At 46.7% G+C, this 27719-nt stretch overlaps 1 long non-coding RNA gene and 2 pseudogenes across 5 annotated transcripts in view; all 3 read right to left on the bottom strand.

Annotated features, from left to right (window-relative positions):
• Positions 1–3585: 3585 nt before the first annotated feature.
• Positions 3586–27719, bottom strand: part of LOC110258473 — a 62352-nt gene continuing 38218 nt past the window's right edge. Inside the window, exons 3-7 of one of the 5 annotated variants that reach the window (XR_002341158.1) lie at positions 15522–15665; positions 13324–13446; positions 9601–9671; positions 7893–7994; positions 3586–5389 (exon numbers count right to left, since the gene is read on the bottom strand). This is a non-coding gene — a long non-coding RNA (uncharacterized LOC110258473). Of the gene's footprint in view, positions 5390–7892; positions 7995–9600; positions 9672–10800; positions 11880–13323; positions 13447–15521; positions 15666–27719 lie in introns of those variants that run through there. The other 4 variants (XR_002341156.1, XR_002341159.1, XR_002341157.1 and 1 more) reach the window with 4 other exon arrangements.
• LOC110258472 lies at positions 21561–22454 on the bottom strand (annotated as a pseudogene).
• LOC110258471 lies at positions 25079–26440 on the bottom strand (annotated as a pseudogene).

Raw genomic sequence — 27719 nt, 5'->3', positions numbered from 1 at the left:
GCTGCAGTGCATGTTGCCTGTGTGGCTCAGATCCTGCGTTGCTCTTGTGTAGGAAACAGCTACAGGTCCAATGCAAGCCCTAGACTGGGAGTTTGGATATGCTGTGGTTGTGGCCCGAAAGAGACAAAAAAAACAAAACCACACAACTACATGACCAGTGCTAAGGGCCTTTGAGGTCTAACTGAAAGAGGATTCCACTGAAACACGTTACTCCAAAGGAAAGATACTGGACCGAAATACTCATTTCCTCGTTTGCAAAATGGAAATAATAATGGTTGCTGGCTCAAGAGATTTGTGTGAGCCTCTGAGGAGGTAATATATTTGCAGTGTGCCTGACACAGGAGGAGTACCTAGGCATGGTCAGCTATTTTTATGTCATCCTCACCAATAAAAAAATAATGTAACACCTTTAAAAAACTAAAGATAATATTCGGAGTAGTAACCCAAGAATCTTCAAGATGTTATTTGCTATGTAATTTGAATTAAGGGGGAAAAATACCCCAAAATGCCCCTTTTGTGATTGGCAAGCTTCTGGAACATTGGTTGGAAATCGTTCAGCCCTGAAAATCCAAATGGCCACCACTGTAGTCTCATTAGTCATTCCCTCTTTTATAACATGATACTCATTGGCGTTCCATGGTTAGAATTACCCATCATTTACTGATGTTATGGAGCAATAATAATGCTTTCTTTGATTTCCTTTGTGACATTTCATTCATTGAAATACACGGGGAAGACAAAGGCTAATGATTGGACACACTCTTCCAAGTCTTTTAGGCCAATTACAAAGGACAAAGTACCCAGTGACAAAGAGATTTTTTATTTTTTCTTTTGTAAAATGTTCACGCATTGGTGAGGGGAATACGCAGCATATGTTACACACCTGAGATGAAGATATCTACCCTATTTGACAATTTTTCTGACTATGCCTCTCCTTATTTCCCTTTTGATATCTTTGTTCCAAAGGCTATGTAGACCAAAAGGTTTAACAGGGGACTCACAAAGATATAGAAAACAGCTAGCATTTTGCCTTGTTCTACAGATGCTTCAGAAGGAGGCCCCTGATATATGCAGATGAGCATCCATAAAAAAGAGTGACAGCCTGCAGATGGGACCCAGAGCTGGAAAAAGCCTTGGGCCTCCCTTCAACAGAGCTGTTAACGCAGAATGGCTGTGAAAATAAAAACGTCAGAGGTGAGGACGATGGTGTGAGAGAACAGCAGAGGTTGAAACCAGCTACCGCAAACATGGCAGTCATGTTAACATACATATCTGAGCAGGGCAGGATGAAGAGAGGTGGATCAGCACAATACAAGCAGTTGATTTCATTGGGTCCCAGGAAGGAGAGACAGGGTATCAGGATGGTCTGGGCTCGACCAGTTACAAAGCCATGACTATAATGGTAGCCGTGAGAGAGAGGCAGAAACTTTGGGACATGTTGCTCTCATAGAGCAAGGGTTGGCAAACAGCCATGGTCAGAAGCCATGACTGTGATCACGTCATCTGTGGTTTGTAGGAGCCATCGTGTGATCTCCAGGATGATGAATGAAAAAGTGGAACTGGATAGAGCAACCAAGAAAGGAAATTTGTTTTCCCTTCCCTTGGATAAGAAATGCACCAGCATCTGAGGGGTGACCTTCGTGGCATGACACAGACCTACAAAGCAGAGGTAGGTGGCTGAGGAAGAAGCACACTGGAGTGTGAAGCGTTGAGTCACTGTGCATTAGCAGACTGGTAGGGACATTGCCAATTACTAAGGTAAGGTAGATGACGAGGCATACCACCAGCAGGACAGGCTGCACCTCAGCTACATCTGTCAGTCCCGGAAGCCTCCACTTGGTCATCACCTCTGAGTAGTTGTCCTTTTCACATTGTTTGCGTCCCTTGCAATGAGGTCTGAAGTAAAGGAAATATGCCTGCATTTGTCTTTAGTCTTTTTGCTGCTACTCCCATCATGGCATTTGCTACTTAGGTCTCTCAAACCTGTAACTACATGGGGCATGAATAAATAGATTGGGAGTCTCTGATGTGGCTCAGGGGGTTAAGAATCTGCCTGGAGCAACTCAGGGTGCTGTGGAGATGTGCATTCGATGCTGATGCTGGGCAGTGGGTTAAAGGATGGGGCATGAGCACAGGTGCCTTTTAGCTTGCATCTGCAGCTTGGATTCAATTCCTAGCCTAAGAACTTCCATGTGCCCCTGGTAGAACCATGTGAAAAAAGAAAAAAAGAAGGAAAGAGCCTTAGTGATAAGCATGTGATAGATGTTTTCAATATCTAACGTAATGTAGAGATCCTTTATATAAAAGCAGTCATTTTTAAATGCTTTTCTGCAAGACTTTTCACATTGGAAAAACCTTTGTCTTTTCTGCAGATATCATTATAAATTGTTGACTTAGGGTCCCTTTAAACATTGCTCTTCTTTGGATATATGATCCTATGTGTTTTAACATGCCTTTTGATGTGGTATCTAAAGTGTCCGTCCTTGAGGTTCAGGGGCTTTCACAGCTGAGTGACGGTAAAGGAAGTGGAACTGAGATATGCACAGATTCTCTTAGAAGCAGAGTGTGTCTATGTGCCCCTCTAAACTCAAGGTCATTTTCAAGGGGGCCTCTCCCCCTGTGGTGCCTAAACAGGTTCCCCACACTTGGCTATCTCAAGTGGCCCTCATATACCAAGCCTTGCTTTAAGTCGTTAGATTCTGCTCCTGATAAGCTTAGTCTTGAGGAACACAGAATTATTGGGGGCAATACTTGGTAGGACACACAAATAAGTCAATGTATTTTGTATGAAAAACATGCAGTATGTAAACAATATGTAATACTTGTGTGTAGGTGTATATATACTTACACATTTTCATGGTATGAAGTATTCCGGGTGGGGGTGGGGGTGGGGGTGGGAAACAAAAGTCTCCCTGGTTGAGTAGCTGCTGAAAATTATTTTTTTTTATGTTTGGTGTATATATCCTCAAATGTTAATAGAGATTTTTGTTCTATTTATTTGTTGCCATGAAGGTTTGTTTTGATTACATCTTCTTTCCCCCCCCCCCACTGTACCACATGGGAACCCAGTTACACATACATGCATACATAATTTTTCCTCCCATTGTCATGTTGTGAGGTAAGTGTGTAGATATTATTCTCAGTGCTCCACAGCAGGTTGTCATTGGTACTTCATTCCAGAAGCAGTAGTTTGCATTCTTCAACCCCAAGCTCCCTATCCCTCCCACTCCCTTCCCCTCCCCCCAGGTCTCCATGTCTATGATTTTCTTTTCTGTGGAACAGTTCATTTGTGCTGTATATGAGTGAAGTCATATCGTATCTGTCTTTCTCTTTCTGACCGATTTCACTCAGGGTGAGAGTCTCTAGTTCCATCCATGTTGCGGCAAATGGCATTATGTCATTTTTGTGGCTGAGTAGTAGTCCATTGTGTGTATGTATATATATATATATACACACACACCACCTCTTCCTAATCCAGTCAACTGTCGGTGGACACTTGGGTGGTTTCCTTGTGGTGGCTATTGTGAAGAGAGCGGCAATGAACATGTGGGGGCATGTGTCTTTTTTTTCAGGAAAGTTTTGTCCGGCTATATGCCCAAGAGTGGGACTGATGGGTCATATGATCGTTCTATGTGTAGATTTCTAAGGTACCTCTGTACTGTTGGCTGTAGTTGCTGTGCCAGCTTACATTCCCAGCAGCACTGCAGAAGGGTTCTCTCTTCGCCACACCCTCTCCAACACTTGCTATTTGTGGACTTCTGAATAATGGCCATTCTGACTGGTGCGAGGTGGTATCTTGTGGTAGGTTGGAGTTGCACTTCATACAGTGTTGCTTGTTCCAAATGCTTCTCCACCGTGCTTTCCAACAGTAAGTTCACTCCCGCCTTTGGGACCCAAGATGGAAACTGATGCCCCCTGAAGAAAACACATGGTCTGCTAGATAGGAGGACCAGGTCCCTTCTGAGAGGGCTGAATCCATATCTCTCCCCTCATGAGAAGTAATTAACCTAAACTCTACTGAATGGAATTGGGAGACCCGCAGGAAGCACTTCTCTGCCCTGTGCATGGCAGAGCCCAACAAGAATAAGACAGCCTTCTTTCCTTGCAAGTTGTTCCACCAATGAAGAGCCATGAGCCATGGGCTCTGTATTGATTGACTGACCTCTCCAAACTGTCTCTTATCCTCTGTGCAAGCAGTCTCCTTTTCTTGCCTTGATGGAGATGGCTTATGGTTGGTCATGGTTTCAGGCCTCCAGTTGAAATTCCTGCTGATCCCCAATACACTCATCATGTTTGTGCCAAAACGATCTACCATTCTTTCTGTTTCAGGTCATCAACCCATGGAGGATGCCACTGTTCTGCCACCCGTGAGTGAGGGTTAGCTTGGATCTCCTCAATGAGGTTGAGTATGTCCATTTGTGCAGAGCAGAATTCCTCTGGTAAATGCTCTCAGATTCCTCAGAGGAAGGTTAGGTGGAAGATGGACACCACTTACTTTGGATGAGACTCCAGATTTCGTATTCAAAAATGATGTTACTTATTCCAAAATCCCGGGATATGGAAATGCTCCTCCTCGGATGATTGTAAGGAAGAGGCATGATTGTTCTGAATCAAACCTGATGATGCTTCATTCCTCCTTCTCTTTGCACCACCTCAGTTTCTATGTGCTCATCCCCATCATCCTTGTCAGTGGCACTTTCAGATTCTTGGCTAGGGTTTCCATGACAAAATACTATGGCCTGGGGAACGTAAGCAACAGTCATTTCTTCTCTCACAGTTCTGGAGGCTGGACCTCCAAGATCAAGGTGACAACAACAGGGATGGCTTCGAGGGTGTCCTCTCTTCCCTGACTCTGGATGGCTGCCTTAAGGCTCTGTCCTCACATGGCCTTTCCTCTAAGCCTACATGTAAGCCCTGGTCTCATCTGTTATTGCCCCACCCTTAGAATATTAAGAAGCAACAGCTCTTTCTGTCTCCCCATTCAAGGCTTTACAGTCTATACATCTAGTGTGTGAATAAACAATTTTTGAGGACATCAACCTCACCCAGTTTCTTTTGTTTATGTATGTATCTTTCTAGGGCCGCACCTGTGGCATATGGGCGTTCCCAGTCTATGTAGGGGTCAGTCGGAGCTTCAGTGGATGATCCATGTAGCAGCAACAGCAGTATTGGATCTGAGCCACTTCAGAGAGACCTACATCACAGCAACACCTGAACCTCACCCCACAGAGCGAGGCCAGGGATTGAACCCACCTATGGATTGGACACATTGCTGCTGCTCCACCACGGGACCTCAGACCTTAGAGAATTTCGCACTGCACCTTCCTCAGAGAGGCTGAACCAGCAGTATCTGAATGAACTCAGCCAATTCCAGACCCACTGGGACCATCTGTAATAGTAATAAATGTTGATGTTTGAAGCTGCTACTTTTGGGGTTGCTTTTTTGTGTTAATAAGGTAATGGTGTCTGAAATACTGCAGTGCTTTAGACACTAGTAGTAGGTACACAAATTGAACTAGATGGAAAGCTGAAAGAGGAGAAAAACAGGTCAGAGTTTATGTATGAAAACAGCGGGATGGCTTGGTAGTGGGAAACAGACCATTGTTGTGGCGTAAGATTCAGCTGCTTCCCTCCCAGAACAGTCCATTGTTGCAAATGTGATTAGAAGGGAAAGGTGCGTTAAATCAGAATGGGATATTGGTCATTCTTTTCATTCACTTTAATGGTCACTGTGTACTGTGGCAGAGAAGACAGCTCTCTCTAGACTCAGGCACCAACAGGACCCTCCAGGGGTCCCCACAGGAGTCTGGGTTGCTGGGAACTCTCATCCCTGTGAGAGTTTTGATTGATTTTGATTCATCAAATGGCATGTTGGGTTCCAAACTCAATTGTGACAACACAAGCAATGCTTTTTAGGCCTATGTGAACCTGCTATATACCATTTTCATGCTCGTGGGCTGGCACAGCCCAGGTCTCCTGTACCGTTTCAGTCCTGAAAAGCCGGGTCTGCCCCACGGCCATTCGTGTTGGTTTGAGAGCAGAGCTCCACACACGTCATGTCTGTGGCCATGGGGAGCTGGCATCCTGACTGGAGCCAACAGGCCACTTAAGAAGCAGGGCCCCTGTGAGATGGCTGACCCAGGAGCAGGTACTCCTTGTGTTGTACACAGAGTAAGCTGTGAGCACACTGAAGAGGGCCTGCTGCCTGGGAAGGGGGCAATGGTCTCACTATAAACACCTGTCCCTGGTCAAGTGTGTGGTGAGTGTGGGAGCCTGGATGGGGCAAAGGTCACTAATGTAGGATGGGGTAATAGAATTGAGGGCTCCATTATACTTTAATGAATGATGCCGAATGTCGAAAGTAGAAAAACATCAAAATGAGGTGCCGTTTTGATCCCTCTGACTCTCACTCCATCCTCCTGTGTCCTAGTCCAGCCTGCTTTCTGCTGCCTGGAGCCCCTCCCCTCCCCACAGGGGCCTGTTTATCCCTGAGGGCACAGCCAAGCACCCTCAGGGCCAATCCTGCCCTGTGTTCCCCCACTCCGGAAGGTGCCCTGGACGGGCCCCACTCTTGCCACCTCAGCTCCCACCCTCGCCCTTGTGCCTCCCCTCCCCTTGGAACCCTGGCCACCACCCCCCTGCCCCTCTGCCCTGGGACCAGTGGTTCAGTGGCCTCACTTGATGCTGTAGCACTCCCAGAACATAGTATCATTTGGGAAGGTGTGGCTCACATACACGTCAATAAACATGATGTCCAGAGACTAGAGCCTGGCCTGCTGCTTCGTTCCCTGTGGGTGGAGCCAGGGGTGGAGGATTAGAAGCAAAGAATGCTAACCAACTGGCCACAGTTGGGTGGGTGCTGCTGGCTCAGCATGTGTGTTTTCTGAAGAAACGTACCTTCTGCTTATTTCACAAGCTAGGCAGGGTCACAATGGTTCTGAGGTCACAGTCTGTATCCAGGAGCCCTGGATTGGGGATGTGGACCTGTGAATGGTCAGCCTATGGCTTCTGCAAGGCCTAAACCCCCACCCAATAGGAACACACTGGCTAGGCCACCAGGTTCCCTCCTCAGCCCACACAAGGCAGTCCATGATGACAGTGCCACCGCTTCTGGCCTGGGCTTGTCCCCTGGGATGCTACTCCCAGGTGTGGGTGTCCCAGGGCAGTGGGAGGCTGGGAGGGTGACTGGGCCTCTGTCCCTTGAGCCCTCCGAGTCCCACCACACATAAGCTATGTGAGGCAGAGGGCCAGAAGGGGAGCCCATGCCTGGTTTTCAGGCCCTTTTGAGAGCTTGCAGACCACGTGTGAGGCTGGCACTTTTGGCCCAGTGTCAGTGTGTGTGCATCACGCTCTGGGCCTCTTGGTCCATGCATCCTCATGCCACTTGGACAACCATGGCCACTGTCCCTGCCACTCTCACTCCATCTACACTTACCCTGCTGATGCAGTTCAGCCTGGGCGCATAGAGCACCCTTCCTGGGCAGCGGGACCTGGGCTACCCACCTTGGTGATGGGGCTGAGTGGCGGGAACTAGGCAGGGACAGGGATCTCTCTGGATCAATGGGTTGAGACCAGTTTCTTGTCTCATTTCTGTCAGACCTGTGTTCATCTGGCGTGGTCATCTTCTGTGGTTTCTGTGGGGGTCTCCTTCCTCTGTCCTGTTGGTTTCTGTCCCTTGCTGTGTGACTCAGTCCCCCTCAGGTATCTGGGAGGTCTAATTGTAATGTCAGGTGGCACCTGTGCAACTCTGGACCCAGTGTCTGCACTGGGCCAAGGCTACAGGGAGCAAGGAGGTGGGCATGGCATGGCTTTCTGGGCAGGTGAGCCTGGGAGGAACTAGGAAAGCTGGGAACAGGGGAGGGCTCCCAGAGGCACAGATGGAGAAGCCATACCTGGTATTTCCCTTGATTGTCTGCCTTCACCTTCTCCAACAGCAGAGACCATGTCTCTCCTCTTACATGTGGGGGGATCCCCTCATAGACCCTCCAGTGCATCTGTGGGAAAGAAGGTACCCTAAGACAGGTGCAAGGGACACCCCACGGTGAGATGGAGGAAGTCCCATCCAGAAGATGCTCAGAAGAGGCTGGCTCTGCCTGAACTTGTACCCATCTCCCCCAAGGAAGAGTCTGAGGTGTGGTCATGGCTGGCCCTGCCCTGTGCCATGGCTAGGGTGGCCAGGGAAGTCCCGGGGGATACAGGCAAGCCCTCTTCAGTGTCAGGATCCTATGCTTTCTCCTTTTTGACTGCCCTGGTATTTACTCCAATTTCACAGCATCTTCACCCACTTAGAGGCTCGCCTGATCTCCTGGGCTCTTTGCTGGAGAAGGCGATATGGTGGTGTTAGTCAAGCTCCCCACTTCCCTGAAGTGGCCCTGGCTCAGGGCTGTGATCTTAGAGGAACCAGTGAAGGCACAGACCACTCACAGCCTGAGGACCCCTGGTCTCCTCGGAGGTCAGGCAGCAGGGAACCACAGCCACCCCTCAGCCACCTCTCAACTCCTACCCACATAGTGTGAACGGGCTCTCACCCTCACCTCGTGGGTGCTGGGACCATGGATGCTGAGGCCCTGGGTTCTGAGGCCAGGCTTCTCCTGACTGCAAGTCAAGAGAAGGAGAGCATGGGGACCAGGTGCCCAAAAATCCCTGCTCCTGCCAACCCCCCCTATCTGATTCTGGGATACCCAGAGCAGTGGACTGCCCCAGGAGGGTGCTGGCTGTGGAGAAGACTGCAGAACCCCTGGCAGTGCCCCTCTTCACATGGGTGGGCAGTCTCTGACCCTGATGGACAGATGCCCTGGGATCTCCCTAATGTGGATGTGGAGGCGATGGGACTGAGGCCCAGGCCAGCCCAGCCCCCAGTTCTGCCTGTACCACCTCCCTGAGCTCTCTCATCATGAGCCTAGTGTGGACCCTGGCCCCTAGTGGCCATCAGGGCTGGAGGCCCTGAGCTAGGCTGAAGGGTCCTGCCTCCAGAGATGATTCCACAAATGGCAACCCTCCCCATTGGGAGAGGGAGAAGGGGAGGGGGTGTCCAGATGACTCACAGCAGAAAAACCTATGCTGTGACTTTGTAGAGCGAGAGGTCCACATCATCCCATGGGTCCACTGGAGACGCTGACCAGTGCCCCCGAAACCCAGATGGGGCACCAAGGTGAGGGTGTGAGCAGAGCATCTGAGGGAGGCAAGGAATGTCAGATGACAGGCCCAGCACACGACCCTGCCCCAAGAGGAGCTGCTGGCAATTCACCTGCTCCTACCTGCTCTGATCCTGCCTGGGACACACCTGCTCCAGCTGCCTCTGGTCCCCACGTGGGCCTCACCTGCTCTGCCTTGGCTTGGATCCTACCAGAAACATACCTGGCCCTGAGAGCCGTGATTCCCCACCTGGGCTTCACCTGTCCCCTCAGGCTGTGGTCTGCACTTGGGGTGTTAGGATTCCCACCTGGGGAATGTCCCTGCTCCTGTGGATGCCAATGCCCCCTTGGGCCTCACTTGGTAACCTGGCTCTGGTCCCACCCAGGCCTCCCTGTCTCTCCTTGGCTCTGACCCCTGCCATGGCTGCGCCTGCTTCTAGTGCCTTTGCTCCCTCTGAAGCCTCACCTGCTCAAACGTGGCCACTATTTCTGCTCCTTCCAGGGGCAGTGGGGTCTCGAGGCTCACCGTGTCTGGTGCTGCAAGAAAAAATCCTGATATGCCACTGCACGAAAGTCCTCCAGAGAACCAACAGGTTAAAGTGACCTCCTGTTGGAAGCTCCCTGTCTGTCTGATCAGAGGGGAGAAAACCGTGCTGCCTGGGTGGGTGACATCCCATACATCCATCCTAACACTTCTGCTTAATAGACCCCTCCCAGCAGCCTGGGAGATGCTGTCACAGTGAGATGAGGGAGACCGAGAAGTGGGCCCAGAGACCCAGAGCAATGGCTGTCCTGCAGTGCAAGGGGGTGCACTCCTGGCCCAGGTGTGCTGAGAGGAGGGCAGCTGCCAGCTGGGGAGGCCCTGCAGGCTCATGGGACTCACATTTTGCCTAGGCATCAAAAGCCCACCAACAACAGGTAAACTGTTGTTGAAGGCCAGCTACGGCAGCCATGGAGTGTACACTTTTTCCTCATTGGAGAGGGACACGGCGTCAGCGAATGTACATAAGGAGACATTCTCTTTGTCCTTTCTTTCAGGGCGCTGGACTGCTCAAACTTTATTGGCAACAGTGGTTGATTATATAGACAGTTTTTCACTATGGATTACATCACAGTGTTAAAAGTACCTTGGTTAACTATTACATGGTATAGCAGCTATACAACATGTTTTAAGATCTCTATCTTAACTAAACTTAGTACTTTGAAGAGGCCATAGACACAAGAATTTGGCATTCACAAGCCTTGTTTGTAGACTGGTGCTTATCTTCAAAGCGTTGAAGGCAGGGAGGTAGTGTAAGTAAATATAAACCAACTTCACTAAACTAGCTATCACTTAAAAGCTTTTAAAATCAAAGACAAAACTCACAGCTAGGTTTTTTGGGATAAGATATGGCTAACTTTTATGAACCTCATTAACATCCTAACTCTAAAGATTACTGTATAACTAGTTAATAGATAAACACTCTGTTTTAACTAAGTTGGATTAAAATAGGGAAAAGTCTTTCAGGATGAAATTCTTATTATATTATTGTTATGACTTTGTTAAATCACAAATCACCACAGGAAAATAAGAATAATAAGAAAATAATCAGGAAAGGCTGAGGAAAACTGAATAACAAATAAAAGAGCAGGAAAGACTTAGGTCACCCGAGAAACAATCCATGTTCTCCAGTGCAAACATGGAAATTGTTTTCCCAGGAAAGCCCCAGTTCTTCCCCATCAACATCAAAATGAGAGCTATGTAACCTGAGGCCTGCCCTTGGCTTGTACCATGCAGGCAGGCTTTGATCTTCACCAGCGGTCCACCTTCCACCAGCACCATTCAGGTGAGCTTTTTTCCTGACCAGAAGCCCACCTTCAGCTTGTACCATTCAGTTGAGCCCCCTTCCTTGGTTAGGAACCTGCCTTCAGGGTTTTTTTTTTATTTTTTTGCCATCAGGCAAGGTCCTTATTTTGAGTCCCTGCCTTTTTTCGGCTCCCCACAGTAAACATTGCTACCTTGGACTTGATTAAAATTAAAGCGGCTGCACCTCAAATGACACTGCCAAAAAAAGGCAACTCACACAATTCATAAAACTATGAGAATGAATGACCTGACCGATAAGGGCCTGGTATGTAGAATATGGCCAAATTCCCATCTCCACTATAGAAACGGCCCACGGAAACAATGGGTGGAGGGCCTGTATAGATATTTCTCCAAAGTCGACCCAACTTTAGAGAGCAGGCCCAATGGGCACAGGAGACATGGCTCAATGTTAGCATCAGGGGGATGAAAATCAAAGCCACCAGAGAGCCGAACGTCTCACCCACTGGAGTGAATGTCACTGATAAATGAGGCCATGGAGGAGCTGGAAACTTCTTATATGGCTGACACGATTGTAAAGTGGTGCAACGTCTATAGAAAACTAGCCCTTTCTCCAAAAGTTAAATGAAGAGCTGCCACATGACCCAACAGCGCCACTCCCAGGTATAAACCCAAGAGAGAAGAAGACAGGGATGCAGACATCTAAATGTGTATGTCCATAGCCCAGCTACTTGCAAGAACAAAAAGCTGGGCTCCATCTAAGTTTCCTTGGACAGGCGGCCAGAGGACCAGGATGTGGTGGAACATCATTCAACCAGAGAGGGAGTGAAACACGGCCACGTGCTGCAGCATGGACAGAGATGATGCTCCGGAAAGAAAGCAGGCCCAGAGACTGCCTGTCATGAGTTTCTGAGGAGTTGCCCTGTCCAGAAGAGCCAGGCCTAGGGAGAAAGGAAGAGGTTAGCGGTCCCCAGGACTGTGAGAGGGCCGAGGGAAGGTGTCTGATGGTAAAAGATTTTTTTGAAGAAGGAGTGAAAGGTGGAAAGAGTGGTGATAGTGGCATGGCTCTGCTAATACCCTAAAAACCTCTCCATCATACACTTTAGCAACGACAAAAGCTCTGACCATATTCCCCACCTCCTGGGCCCTGAGGCTCTGAAGTTGGGAGTGGAAGGTGCATGGGTTTAAATAATGTCAGGTGCTCACCCAGCCAAGAAGAGCCCTTTGCTCCTGCCCACTAAGCTCTTCTCTAACCATGCCCCTACACCAGATGTGCCCACTGGCGATGCAGACTGGGATGTGGGGACCAGAGGTCTCTAGGACAGGAGGCTCCCATCTGCTCCATTCTTCTCAACTCTCAGCTGATTCTGGCTGATGAATCAGAGAAGAGTGCCAGCCTATTGGGGGTGGGGGTGTGGGTGGAAAGGATTGTGGAAAGGATGATCAAAGGTGGCCTCTGTGCTATGAGACCATCCTGAGGTTCATATTGGGAACAATTCACAGGGGGAAGACCTCATTTTCCCTGCTCACGTGGTGAGACACGTCTGTCCTGGGACAACACAAAGAAGGTCTCACCAATGGGGAACACAGCCAGGGTCTCTGAGTCAGATGACACATGGAATGATGGCAGACAGGATGCTGAACTGAGGGAGGCTCTATGTCCCCACCCCAGCCCACAGACCACACGTGCTCACCTAGCTGGCATCTCTGATCTTAGGCAGGGTGGATGGGAAACCTAGGATTCAGGCTAAAGAAGAGGTTTTGAGGGATGAGTGCACCCTGGAGAGTTGCCTAAGTGCAGACCTCCTCCTCCCCAGTTGCCCCCATGCTGCTCCTTGTCCCTCCATCCAGGCCTCCCATCCTCCTTTGCCTCCCTAATCTCCACCTCCAGCCATCACTTCTCCACCTTCCTCCTCCCTCCATGCTTATCCACCACCATCCTACTGCTGCATTCTGCCCATTCCCTAGGCCCATGTCTCCTCAGTCCACTTCTGCAATGGTCCTCCTCCATGTGCCTCCTCCTCACCCACTGCTCCTCCAACACACATTCACCCATCCACCTCCCTCCACTGCCTACATCCATCTCTCCACCCAATCCAGCTTCCTTGCATGTCCAACTCCTCCTCCGTCATCCCCTCCCCTCCTCCTCTTCCCCTTCTTGCCTTTCTGAGCGGGGATCTGAGCTCTGACCTCAGGCCTCCTCGCAGGGATTCTGGCACCTCAGGCAGCCAAAGGCACCCAATGGAGTCCTGAGGAAGCTGCACCCTCAGTGGTGGTTGCTGGAGGTCCTTGTCACTTTGGCTACAGACCAGAGTGGTCCAGGCTCCCACTAGTAGCCTCTGTCTCCTAGTGTCTGTATGTGGTGAGGGTGCACATCCCACTTACCTTTGTGACCTCTCACTGCTGGAGCTGTGCCTCTGGTGGAAATGCACCCAGGGATGGGGCAGGAGAGGTGGAGAAGATGGGCGACTGTCAGAGCAGGTCAGAGACCACAGGGCCTCCAACTGCCTGGGGACAAGAAAAAAGTGAGTGCCAGGCAGCAGACTGAACATGTGGGCCACTGCCATTCCACCTGCAATAGGGCCCAGGTCAGAGATCACAGTAAGCAATGAGTGCATAATCAAGGAGTTTAACCTCTCCAGGGGCAGGGCTATCACCTGGCAGTGAAAATGTCAGGAGAAGCTGTAGCCTGGCAGGTGAGGGATCCAGCCACAAGGCCCCTCAGAAACACTTGGGCCCCCAGCTTTGACCTTCCTCCACTCCTGCTGTCCCCTTCCATCTTAGTGGTCCAGCAAGGACAGCCATGTGGACCCTAGGCCCCTGGGGTTTGACATGACTCAGGCCAGCGATTGATCACCCAGGGCTCCCCAGCTTCCATATTTTTCAGGGTCTGCGCATCAACCCAGGGACTCACATGGGCACACATTTAAGCAACAGCTCCTGGGTCCCAATAGCATGGGCTATGAGCTGGCCTGGACCTGCAGCTTCCACTTCAGCCCTTCTCCATCTCACCTTCATTCTCTTTCATCCACATCCCATTCCTCCCTCTCTTTCTTGGTTCTCCTACACTCCCTCCTCTGTATACACCTCCTTCATCCTCCCCCTCCCTCTCCATCAACATTTCCTTTTCTCCTCACACTCCTGTCTTCAGTGCTCCTTGTCCCATCAATCACCTCCTTGTTCCATCCTCCTGCATCCACCTTTCCTCCTCCGTATATCTCTCATCAGGCTTGCCTTCCTTCCTCCCAATATTCCTCTTTCCTCCTCCTCCTCCTCCTGCAACCTCTCCCCTCCCTCTGCCTCCCCCTCTTTGTTTCCTGGGCCAGGGTTCTGAGACCTGACCTCAGGCTCCAGACAGGGCCTCAGGCACCTCTGGCAGCAGCCCACATTTCATGGAGGCCTGAGGGGATGCATGCTCAGTGGTGGGTGCTAGAGGTCCTTCTCACCTCACGCTCATACCAGAGTGGCCCAGGCACCCACCACAGGCCTCTTCTCTTGAAGTGTCAGTAAGGGATGAGGGTGCATCTCATGCTCACATTTGTGACTCTCACTGTTGGATGTGGACCTCTCCTCTCAAGATGGTAACAAAGTGACCAGGCACGTGTGGGGATCAGGTAGGTCAGAGCAGGGTGGGCAGGTGAGCAAGTGTCAGAGCAGATCAGCGACCACAGGGGCCTCCACCTGACTGGGGACATGAGGCTGAGGGGGTACAGGGCAGCAGGTGGAAATCTGGGGCCACTGCCTTTCCAACCCCTGTGGGGCCCATCCCATTGGCCAGGAGCAGCACTGGGACCTTGACCTAAAATTGATTTTCCATTGAGGGAGGCTCCTCTCTCCACACAGGGGAGCATCAGCAGGGGCAGGCGGAGACTGACTGGGCTGAACCATTGCAACTAGCTGGTTCTCCAACTCTTCTTGCACTCCTCGTCTCCCCCTGCTTGATAGCAGTGCCAGGAAGATGGTGATGTGGCCCGAAAGCCCTTGCCATTGGACTTGAATCAGGCCAGCTATTTCCCATCAGGTCTTCCCCCAGTTTCCTGTGCTTGCTGGGTCTGAGCATCAAATCAGGGGCTCACTCAGGTACAACCATTGCAGTGACCACACCAAAGCCCCAGAGAGCAGGCTCTGGGCTGGCCTGGCCCTCCCTCCTGCTCCTCCTCTATTCATCCATCTCCTCCTGACTCATCCTCCACATCCAACCCATCCTCCTCTTCTTTTCTTCCTGCCCCTTTTTTCTTTTCTGCTTCCCCTCAACTTCTTTTCCTCTTTCCTTTTCTTCCTCCCCCTCCTGTGTCTCCTCTTTCTACTCCTGCATCCTTTCCCAGCACTACTCCACTTTCCCATGAATCCCCACCCCCAGCAAGCCAAGTGTCTGAAATCTGACATGGGGCCCCTCACATGGACTCAGGCACCAGGGGAAGCAGCCCACACCCATCAGAGCCATGAGGGGACTGCATGCACCTGGCTCATTCTAGGGCTGGGTTTAGGATCACCTTGGCAGGGACCAGGGAGGATGGAGTCACCCACAAGCTTGCCTCTGTCCGCAGGGGTCAGGATGTGGTGAGAGTGCAGGTCATACTCACATTATACTCACATTTCTGACCCCTTGCTGTCAAAGCTGTGTCCCTTCTGTATCAGTAGATCAGTCGTCAGGTTGCTGAATCAGAGGAAGGAGGGCAGGTGAGTGTCAGAGCAGGTTGGTGACCACGAGGGCCTTGTCCAACTGTCTGGGGACACAAAGCAGAGAAGGTGCTGTGTGGTGGGTGCAGCTCTGGGGTCACTGCCATCCCACCCACAAGGACCAAGGCCAGAGGTCAGGGTTAGCATTGAGTCTATAACCAAGGATGTCATCCTCTCCAGGGGCAGGGCTATACCTTGCAGGAGAAGGTGACAGGGACAGGTGTCATCTGGCAGGTGATGGACAAGGGTACCTGGTCCCTCTCTAACTCTTGTCCCTCAACCCTGACCATCACTCTTTCCTCCTCTCCCATCCCAATTAGGGTTTCTAGGAAAGTACTGATGTAGACCCTAAGCCCTTGCCATTTGACTTGACTCAAGACAGCAATGTTCTGCCCAGGCCTCACCATGCTGCTGGATTTCACTGTGTCCAATCATCAAACCAGGTGCTCACTCAACTACAGCCTTTCAGTGACCCCACCCAGCTCCCAATACCACCTGCTCTGGCCTGGCCTGGACCCCTTACTTCCTCTCCCTGCTCCTGCATTTCTCCTTCATCCTCTTCATCCACCTCTTCCATCCATCCATTTCCTCCTGTTCAGTCCTCTCCTCCCCCTCCTGCATCTATTCCTCTTCCTCCTCCTGCTCTTCCTCCTCCTCCTGATCTGTCTTCCTTGCATCCTCCCCCTCACCTCCATTCATGTTTCCTCCTCTTCCTCTCACTCCTGTCCTAATGTCTCCTCCTCAATCACCTCCTCCCTCCATCCTCCTCCATCCACCTTTACCCTGCATCCACCTTTCCTCTTGCTAGACCTTCCTTCCTTCCCATCCTCCTCCTCCTCTTCCTCCTGCATTCTCTCCCCTCCTGCATCCTCTCCCCTCCTGAAACCTCCTGAAGCCTCTCATGACACTCCTTTTGACTTCTTCATTTTCTGGCCAGGAATATGAGCCCTAACCTTGGGCTCCTCACAGGGAGTCAGACAACGCTGGCAGCAGCCTGCAGCCCATGGAACCCAGACAGAGCTGCATGCTCTGGATTCGGTGCCAGAAGGATTTGTCACCTCGACCACAGACCTGCGTGCTCCAGGCAACTACCATAGTCCTCTGTCCTTGACATATCAGTCGAGGGTGAGGGTGCATCTCAAGCTCACCTTTCTGATGCTCACTGTTGGATGTGAGCCTCTCCTCTCAAAATGGTAACAAGGTAACAAGGTAACCAGGTGGGTGTGGGGATCAGGTGGGTCAGAGCGGGGCAGGCAGGTGAGTGATGGCCAGAGAAGGTCAGTGACCACAAGGGCCTCTATCTGCCTGGGGACATGAAGCAGAGCTGGTCTCAGGAAGCAGATAGAATTTCCAGTTCACTATCATTTAACCCACAATAGTGTGGATGTCAGATGTCAGGGTTGACATTGAGCCCATAACCAAGGCGGTCATCCTCTCCAGGGACAGGAGTGTCACCCTGCAGGGGAAGGGGACCATGGCAGCTGTAGCCTGGCCTGTGATGCACATGGGCACGTGGACCCACAGAAACACTTGGTCTCCCAACCCTGACCCTCCTTCACTCCCCCTATCCCCTTCCCTCTTAGAGGTTTCCAGGAAGATACCAATGTGGACACTAAGTTTTTGTCTTTGGACTTGAATAAGGCCAGAGATGTCCCACCTAGGCCTCACCCAGCTTCCTGAGGTTCCCTGTCCTAGCATGAAACCAGGGGCTCAGTCAAGTACAATTTTTAGGTAACACCATTTGGAATTCTGGCCCCCCAGCTTCTCTTTCACTCCCTTCTCCATCTCACCTTCCTTCTCTTCAATCCACCTCAACCCTCCCCTTCTTCTCTTTTGCTTCCTTCCTATGTCTTCCCCCTCTGCCTCCAACCATCTTTCCTTTACTTCCTCACCCTCCTGCCTTTTTTACTCCTCCTCACTCACCTCTGCCTTCCTCCTTCCTCCGTGCAACTCTGGTCCAACTAGACCTTCCTTCCTCCACATCCTCCTCCTCCACCACCTGCATCTTCTCCCATCCCTCCTGCCCCCTATTCCTTTTCTTGGTCAGGGGCCTGAGCTTTCACCTCAGGCTCCTCACAGGGATTTAGGCACCTCTGGCAGAAACCCATACTCCACAGAGCCCTGAGGGAGCTGCTCACTCAGGGATTGGGGCTGGCAGTCCTTTTCACCTCAGTCTTAGACCTGAGTGTTTCAGGAATCTACCAGTGGCCTCTGTCCTTGGGGTTGTGATAAGGGTCTAGGGCACAGCTCATGGTCACCTTTCTGACCCTGGCTGTTGAATATGCGCCTCTCCTCTCAAAATGGTTACAAGGTAACTGGGTGGGAGTAGGCATCAGGTGAGTCAGAGCAGGGTGGACAGGTGAGCATGTCAGAGCAGGTCAGTGATCACAAGGGTTTCCAGCTGCCTGGGGACATGAAGCAGAGTGGGTGGAGGGCAGGGGGTGGAACTCTGCAGTCTGTGCCTTTCTACCCACATTGGAGCCCATCCCATTAGCCATGAGCAACACTGAATCCTTGACCTAAAAATGACTTTCCTTTTCCATGAGGGTCCTCTCTCCATGCAGGGCAGTGTGACCAGGAACAAATGGAGCATGGCTAAGCTTGACATGGGCACCTGGACTCTCATAACCAGATGCTTCTCCATCCGTGACCTTCCTTAACTCGTTCTCTCCCCTTGCTTACTACCAGTGCCAGGAGGACACCAATGTGGAAACTAAGCCCTTGCAGTTGGACTGGAATCAGTGATGCCCTCCAGGTCACCAGATGCCATGTAATTCTGGATAGAGAGAAGGGATTCTGGTAGCCTCTGCAGGGCACGTGAGTTTTCAGCCACAAACAGGGCTCCATGACCTGTGGGACCATGCAGACTAAGTGCCACATTCCATTCCATCCTGCCCAGTCCCTTCAGAGGCACCAGGCCCTCCATCCCTCTGTGTATTCTGCCCATGTGGACCTCTGCATGTGTGGCAGTGCTGGCCCTGCCCAAAACCAGCACCAGGAGACTGGCTGAAGCTCCACTCTTCTGACTGCTCCTAGCCTGGGCCGGGCCAGAATGTCCTGAGGAGATGATAGCCAGGACACATCCAGGACACTGCATTGTGTGACCATCTACCACTTCTGACTTTCTGATCCCTACAGTGTGGAAAGTGCCAATGAAAACCAAAGGAACTCCCCGGCCCCACACCCAAAACTCTGAGGATAACATAGCTCCTGGCAGGTGCAAGGTGGCACCTGCTGTGCCCCAGCAGGAGTCCAAGAACCTGGTGCTTCAGGAATGCTGAGACACAGCTGGCATGGGCAAGCAGTGGGACCTTGCTCTGTGTCCAGCTGCTTCTGTGCAGCTGGCCAGGATAAGTCCCACCCCAGATCCCCCTGCAAAGGGACAGAGTCACAAAAGAAGACCTCCTCTGCTGTCACAGGTTCTCTCTCTCTCTGTTCATCTGGCTCACTAGCTCCTGCACTGGGTACAGGTCCCTCACTCTGGCCTTAAAGCCTGTGTCATCTGGTCTGGAGGGGTCGTCCATTGTCACCTTCTGTTCCCATTTGTGGAGCCAGCCACACTATGATCACTACAGGCAAGGACTAGCCCTGTGTTGTAAGTGACACTGGCCACCAAGTCTGAGGTCTCTTTGGACAGCATGTGAGGCAGTTCCCAGTTCTGCCCCTGGTCTTTCCCTGAGGTGGGAGTGACACAGCAAGTCTGCTCTTTCCACCCCCTGCAGAGCAACCCTGAGAATCCCAGCTGCTTCCAAAGGCAAGGAAATGCAGACAGACTGGGAGGGAAGAAATCACACTCCCCATTTGCAGGGGCATGGATGACTAGAACATCTCAGGGAAGTAAGAAAAACACAGGCAGGAAGACAGCAGGCTTGGAAAGCTCACATGACAGTCCACGGGCTCCTCCTTGCCACAACAGCCACTTGGAAAGCAATCAAAGACACCAGACCAGATACAGTCACACCTCAGAAAATAAAAGACTTAGGTATGCAATGTGGATAGGACTGCATGCTGAAAAGTACAATCATATCAGACCTGTGTAATCAGAATCCAAATTAAACAGCAATCACAATTAAAACATAAACTAAAATATTAGGACCCCAGAAAAATCCTTTATTCTTCTTCCTACCCTGACCTGTCCCATTACATATACACACACATTCATACACTCATGCAAACACACACACTCACACACACACACACACACAATATTCTGACTTCTATTAACAGAAGTCATTTTCAACTATTTGTGTTACTTTATATAAAGGAAATCCTATATATTAGTTTTGGTTTTATCTGGGTTATTTTACTTAGTATAATATATATTGCAATATGTACTTTTAGATTGTTCATTCTCTAGTATTCTATTCTATTTCTAAAAATAGTCCAGTTCATCTTTTAAAATCCCATATAGTTATTGCTTATGTGTTCTGTGTAAAAAATTGTGCATGTTCCAATATCACAAAGTTTTCCCATGGTGTTGTCCTCTAATATGTCTAAGTTTGCATTTCACATTAGGATCTTTAGTTTGGGGAGAATTGATTCTGTATAGGATATTGTGTAGTTGTCCAATTCTTTTATGCTTTTCTCAAATTCAATATGCAAATTACCTAATACCATTTCCTGAAAAGATATTTTCTTCTCTTTTGGAGAATAGCATGTCAGGAAACAGTAGATGAGTGGATGGATCAGTTTCTGGACTTACTTATTTCATTGACTGGTCTGTCCTCACAAAAAAATGTTTTCTTCATTACTAAATCTTTGTAATAGGCCAGGGTATCTGGCCATGCAACATGTAACTTTTTAAAATTTATTCCCTTCCTTCAAGGGTATCTTTGCTATTTTTTGTGCTTTACTTTCTGAATCAATTTTATAATACACCTTCAAGGTTCTAAAAGGAAGACAAAAGAAGGGAATGAAGGAAAGGAAGGAAGGAAAAGGAAGGAAGGAAAGGAGGGAGGTAAAAAAGAAACAGGAAGAAAGGGCAGAAGGGAGGAAGGGAGGGAGAGAGGATTTATGTGGGATTATATTGAATTTATGGATCAATCTGAAGATTTTAGACTTTGCTACAGTAATAAGTTTGCCACTCCATGGACAAATTTGGTATCGGTTTTCCTTTATTTACTTATTGTACAATTGTTCAATATTTTCAAGAGTTCCCTGTTGGCTTAATGCATTAAGGATTTCATGCCCCGGTTGTGGTGTGGGTCCAACCCCAGGATATATCCACATGCTGGGAGCAATCCGCCCCCCCCAAAAAAAAAGCTGTTAAATTTTTATACCTGTGATTGCTCAGGGCTTAGATTTTTTTTTTGTATTTATTCCTAAATTAGGTTTATTTTTTGTGGTTTTATAATTGTTATAATCTTTCAATGTTATTTTCTAATTGCTGTGAGTAGGATGTAGGAATAAAGTTGATTTTTCTAAATTTTTGTATCCAGTAACTTCACTAAAGTCACTTGTTATTTTTCATACATTATGTATAGATCTTTCACTGTGGAGTTAATCATAATATTCATCAATTTTTTAAAGTGGCAGTTTCTAATTTCTTTTTTTTGTACCTTTATTTCTTTATCATAGTGAAATAAATACTATGTCCAATATAATCTGACTATTAATGAGTATAGAGACTGGGTCTCCTACATGTGAGATCATTTTCAGGGGGTTATATTAAAGTGTTTCAGTGCTGCATTAGATATTTTATGTAGATATTTTTGTAGTTGTTGTTTTGAGGTCAAAGAGTGTAATGTTAACATCCAAGTAAAACAAATAATGACCTCTGCAGCAGCTCACTAACAACTGGTAACACATGAAGGTCATTGCACCAGAGCTTAAAAAAAAATGATCAGTACAATCGGAGACCCCTCCACAAGAGGATGGCAAGCCATATCCATATTACCAACAGTCACCCCCACCAAAATGCAAACAGCCATATACACCCTCCATCAGGGGAAAGATTCACTATACTTGTAACGTAGATAAGCTACATTGTCATTGGAGATGTGGGTCCAGCCATCCTCCCAGACATGGTAGAGGTTGACTGAGCCTCCTGAGTAGGCATCACTTTAGGTGGCTCAGTAGAAGTCTTGATGGGCCAGATGATAAGCCTGTTCCACCTCCAGGTCCTAGATGTCACCCTGATCCATGAACCAGTAAGCATGCATAGAGCCAGAACCTACAGAGAAGGCTGCCCCCAAGATCCAGTTTCCTTCACTGTCGACATAGAAGAGGCCAGGGCTCTCTTCCCCCAACCACAGATCATGGTGCCCATGGATAGCCCAATGCTTTTATTTATACTGATACACCACACTGACAAGCAGCTTGGAGGCAGCTGTTAGTGAGATGCATTTTGAAGCTCATAGAGTTGTCACTGCTGAGCCAGGACCTCCAGCCCTGGTGCCCAGCATGTATGGGTTGATCTCTGTCACCTTTTTTTACTGTCTGGGAAGCAGCAGAGGCACCTGCTGTGACCGGGGAGTCTGCTGCAACAGAAGCATTTTGATTCTTGCCTCCTCTGCGACACCCCAGGTGGGCACCACCAGGCTCAGCCCATTGCCAGGGCTCCCTGGACCCAGGTCCAGCAGATCCACATAACCCCCTAGTCTGAAAAACTGGTGCTGGTTCATGGCTATCAGCTTTCCTAGAAAAATCTAATGACATGTATCCATCTCCATAGTATCAAATAGTGTCTTTTCACTGCCCTAAAAATTCTCAGAGTTCTGCCTATTCACCATCTCCCTATATGTAGAAGTTTATATGTAATTATTTATAAAATCATTTTTTTCTTTTCTAGTCTGCTAGTCAGCTTATTACAAATGGGTATTGAATTTTAGTATTAACCTATTTTGTTTTTAAAATATAATGATATTAATTACATTGATTGAATTCTAAGTGCAAAATCAACCTGTCATTCTTGCTTACAGCTAGTACCCCTTTCAGTGTATCACAGATTCTTTAAAAAAAAAAAAAGTACAACACACAAAGTGGTGGTATCTTAGGAGTACAGCTCATTATCTTTCATATGTGTGTATATTGATGTAACTTATAGAGAGTATGGTATCTTTCCCTTATTGTATCCATTTATTTTTCTCCTCCTTCGTCCCCTTTCCCATTCTTCTCCCACATCCCATTCCCTCCATTACCTTACTACTTATAGAATACATTGTGTGAATGCTGAGTGTGCCATTACATACTGACCCATAATACCTGGGCTCTTTTTCACCTGATATCTATAATGAATACATGTTCCAAGACAAGCTATTACATATCCTCCAGTAGACCTAACCACTCAGGAATGGAATTTCTGCATCACAGAGAATACATAACTAAAAACTAGTATTCACTGCACTGATTTTTCTAAAGTTTGTATAGCATCATATAGTCCGTAAAGAAACTGAGAGTTTTAGTTTCTTTATGTTCATATCAAATTTGAATTGTCCAAAGTAATTTTTGAGTAAAATTTAAAAGCTAAAAGCTATCCTGGTGGGTGTATAGTGATATCATATTATAATCTTAAATTGCACTTATCTAATAATGAGTAATTTTGGAAATATATTTATGTATTTTTTGGATGTTCTGACACACTCTTTTGTGAAGTGTTTGGTCAGGTATTTCGCCTTTTTTTTCCTTAATAGGTTGATTTACTAGGTCACACTGATAGGCAACCTGTTATCTGTTTGTTTTATTCTTTTTACAAATGTCTGATACCAGTACTTTGTAGGGTGCATGTGTTTCAAATATACTCTCTCAGGATTTGCTTTTCACTCTCCTATGGTGTATTTTGATAAAAAAAAGTTATAATTTTGGAAAGAGTGATATTATTTATCTTTTGGTGTTACAATTTTTGCACTTCATTTTGGAAAACTGGGCTTGACCCAAATAATAATATTACTTCCTTTTCTTCAAGGGACTGTGTGATTTTAGCTTGCATATTTCTATTTATGACACATCTTATTTAAGTTTTACTTATACAGCAAGTCAATGACTATGGTCCCTGTTTTACATAGGAAACCTAATTGAACAAGATCAATTTACTGAAAACCCCTTCTTTCTTTGTTATATTTCAGTGGAGGTTTTTTTTGAAATCAAGTGAAATTATATGGGTGAGTCTGTATATTGAATTTACTTTCATTTACTTTATTGGTCTTTCTGTCCATTCATGCATTGATGACACAACTGTTAAAATAATCTAGCCTCATTTAAGGACCTGATGTCTGATACTGGAAGTCCTCTGGAATCCTTCCTCTACTACCATATTGTCCTGATTGTTCTCAATCATTTGCATTTCCATGTAAATGTTAATACTATCTTGAGTGGAATTCTGATTGTTATTGCATTAAACATATGGAGCAATATAGGCACAAATGACTTCATCATGTTTATTTCTTCCAGCCAATGATATTTTGCTGCATGCATGTCTTCTTTCCTATTCAGAAACGTTTCCATATGTCCTAACAATGAAGTTACACAAGTTGTTTCCTAAGAACTTTACAGATTTTTCCTATATAGTTTATTACCTAGTATTGTGGTTTTTGTCTGTTTTATGCTAATATTATAGCAAAATAACTATGTTTTTGTATGCTGACCTTATATCTACCAACATTGCAACCTCACTTTTCTCATGGGGGAAACACTTGGAAATACTTCTGGATTTTTAATTAGGACATTTATGCCACTGGAAAAGAGTTATACCTTTTTTATTCCTTGTCAAGGCCACACCTGCAGCATATTGAAGTGTCCCAGCTCTGTCCCAAATCAGAGCTGTGGTTGAGGGCCTATGCCAAAGCCACAGCAACACTGGATCCAAACTGGATCCGTAACCCACTGAGTGAGGCCAGAGGTCAAACCCACATCCTCCTGGAGACAATGTCAGGTTCTTAACATGCTGAGCCACAATGGAAACACTGAAAAGAGCTATACTTTTATTTGTGTATCCTTATGCTTATAAATGTTCACATATCATAATTTAACAGAAATCTAAGGTGCCACCAACTGAGACAAGACAGTTAAAGCATCCTTAGGCAGTTATGATGATATGTTACTCATTGCTGTATAAATGCCCAGGACAAAGAACACTAGCTGCCATCCTCTGTGTGTCAGTAGATCAGTGTGACAGGCACTAGTATTTAAATGTTGTGTAAGACACAGAAAACATTTATTAAAACACATAGGAAGCCTTTTCTTAGAAAGATTATTTACTATATAAAATATTTAATGGTATATAAGGATTTCTTCTTTATAAATCTTAGTTGCATAATATACAAAATTTTAATACAAAGCTAATTTTTAAGGAAAAATTGAAATGTAATAGATAATACTAAATGGTAAAGATGAAAGCCATACAAAATGGGATAAAGTATAGAATAAATTTCCTATTTGTCTCAGCATATTTTCCATCCCACTTCTCCAGAGGGAGTCACTGTTTCTTAAGATCCATGATATAATAATCTGTGTGAATGTAATTGTTTAAATATGTGTATTTTATTCTGTAAAAAATAAAATTTCAAAAAAAGAGAGATTATTTAATGATAGATGCCATAAAAAAAGGTTTGCCCTCCACTGTAACATGCTCGGCAGTGTGAGAACGGTGATCTGGATGGTAGTCTCTTGCACTGAAATTTGAAGCATATCAAAGCTGATACCAGAGAGATCATCACTACTTGAACATTTTTAAGTTGAAAGCAAGAAAAAAATCTGTATGTTGCCTTCTGTTGACAAAAGATTGCGTTCTAATTGTTTATCACATATAGTAAACAGTATTCTATAACCAAATGCATCATATACACATTCCATATTCAATTTTATGCAGGGTGTTTGTGCAGATTTTTCTGTATCGTCTGCAGAGCACCTTTTGCTTTTTTGTTCCTCCAGCTGTAGATCATAGGATTCAGCATGGGGATTCCCAAAGTTTAAAATACAGAGGCCATTTTATCAGCTTCAAAGGAGTGTCTGGACTTGGGCTGCATGTACATAAAGGATGGAGTTGCATATAATACAGCTGCCACTGTCAGGTGCAATCCACAGTTGGGGAAATCCTTGTGTCTTCCCTGTGAGGTGTTCTTCCTGAGACCGGCCTCAAGGATCCATATGTAGGACACAAGGACTATCCGAAGAGATGAAACCACATTAAACACTGAACAGGTCAGTACGAACAGCTCAATTTCTCATGTGCTTGAGCACAGCCAAGTTAACAAGGGGTGGCTGCCACAGTAGAAATGACTAATGACATTATAGCCACAAAAGGATGAAATAAATATCTTTATGGTGATTATCAGAGAAACAAAGACACTGTAAAATCGGGGACTGTGACCAACACTCAGCATACTCTTTGGGACATAACTACCATGCAGAGCCGAGGGTCACAGATGGCCATGTAGCAGTCAAAGGCCATTGCCGACAGAATGAAGAGTTCACTAAAGATGAACAAAATGAAGAAAGTCAGCTGTGTAGCACACCAATCATAGGAGATTGTATTTCAATCAGCTACAAAGTTTACCAACATTTTGTGTCTCACAGCACTGAATAACCAGGATCAGTGACAGCTAGGTGTCTGAGAAAGAAGTACATGGGTATCTGTAGATGTGGGTCCAACCTGGTGAGGATGATCATGCCCAAGTCACCCACTGATATGGCACAGGTGATGAAGAACAGTCCAGAGGAGGGAGCCTGAAGCTCACAAAGGTCTGCGATTCCCATGAGGATGAATTCACTCAGCACAGTTTGACTCCATTTGGCCATCCAAGCCATTAAGGACAATAACTGTGTGATGAACCATTGGAGAAAACATTGCATTTCAGGAGATGTCATCTGTTGAAAATTTATTATGCAAAGGCATTACATGGAAGATAAACCCAATCATTTTAGAGCAATTTAAATCAAGATTCATGGATTTCCTGTTGGGCTCAGCTGTAACAAACTCCACTAGTATGTATGAGGACATGGTTTTGATCCCTGGCCTTGCCCAGTTTGGTATTGTTCTGGTGTTGCTGTGAGCTGTGGTACAGGCCAGCAGCTGCAGCTCTAATTTAACCCCTAGCCTGGGAACTTCCACATGCTGTGGGTGTGGCCCTATCAAGTCAAGTGAGTAAATAAATACACAAAAAATTAAATAAAAAAGTAAATACATGATCAATAAGATTGACAAAACTTTTTAACAGCATTGACAAAAGAAAAGAAAAAAGACAATTTTTTAATATCAGGAATGAAGAAAACTATCACTACAGACCTTGCAGTTATCAAAAGGAGAAAAATAATACTAAGAACAACTCTGCACATATAAATTTGACAACTCAAATTAAATGGACCAATTTCTTGAAAAACACAAACCTCCATACCTCACCCAATATGAAATAGATAATCTTAATAGTCCCATAACTGCTAAGAAAACATAATTAATAATTTTAAAAAATTAAATGGAGAGGCATGTCATGTACATGGATTGGATGGTCTGTTGTAATAAAGATGTTAATTCTCTCAAAAAAAAAAAAAAAGCAAATACAAGACTCACCTCCATTATAGAACCTGGAGCCAAATTTAGAAACCACTACAACCTAGGATATAGAGTAGCCATGATATTTTTCTTTTCTGTTCTGTCCTGGTTCTCATTTCAAGGTCTTTACAGACCCTCTATAGTTTTGTCAACAATATGTCATTAAAAATATGTGGCCAGAATGGAAATCCTGATATTTTTCAAAAGGTTTTTTATTTAGAAGAGATAATTGGGAGTTCCCTGTGGGCCTAGTAGGTTAAGGAACTAGCATTGTCACTGCCAAGTCTCTGGCCACTGTGTTGGTGCAATTTAAATACCTGGCCCTGGGACATTCCACACACCATGGTTGTGGCCAAAAAATAGGGGGGTTCAATTTAGATTTCCAAGTCCAAAATAAGTAAGTAAATAAATGAAAAAGCAAACATGTAATTAGTTAAACTGTATCAAATTTTAGAATGAATTAAAATAAGGAATAGCTTTCTGCTTCTTACCCTTGCAACTTCAGTCTCTGTCTCCAAGGAAAACCATTTTTAAGGTCATTTAATAGACTTTGATTTACTTGACTTCATAATAATTCCACATATCCAAATATTTTTATTCCACTGTTTGATATTTT

Source organism: Sus scrofa, unplaced genomic scaffold (assembly GCF_000003025.6).
Source record: "Sus scrofa isolate TJ Tabasco breed Duroc unplaced genomic scaffold, Sscrofa11.1 Contig2118, whole genome shotgun sequence".
NCBI lineage: Eukaryota > Metazoa > Chordata > Mammalia > Artiodactyla > Suidae > Sus > Sus scrofa.
Note: the sequence above shows the minus strand (reverse complement) of the source record. Positions and strands in the feature narration are given on the sequence as shown.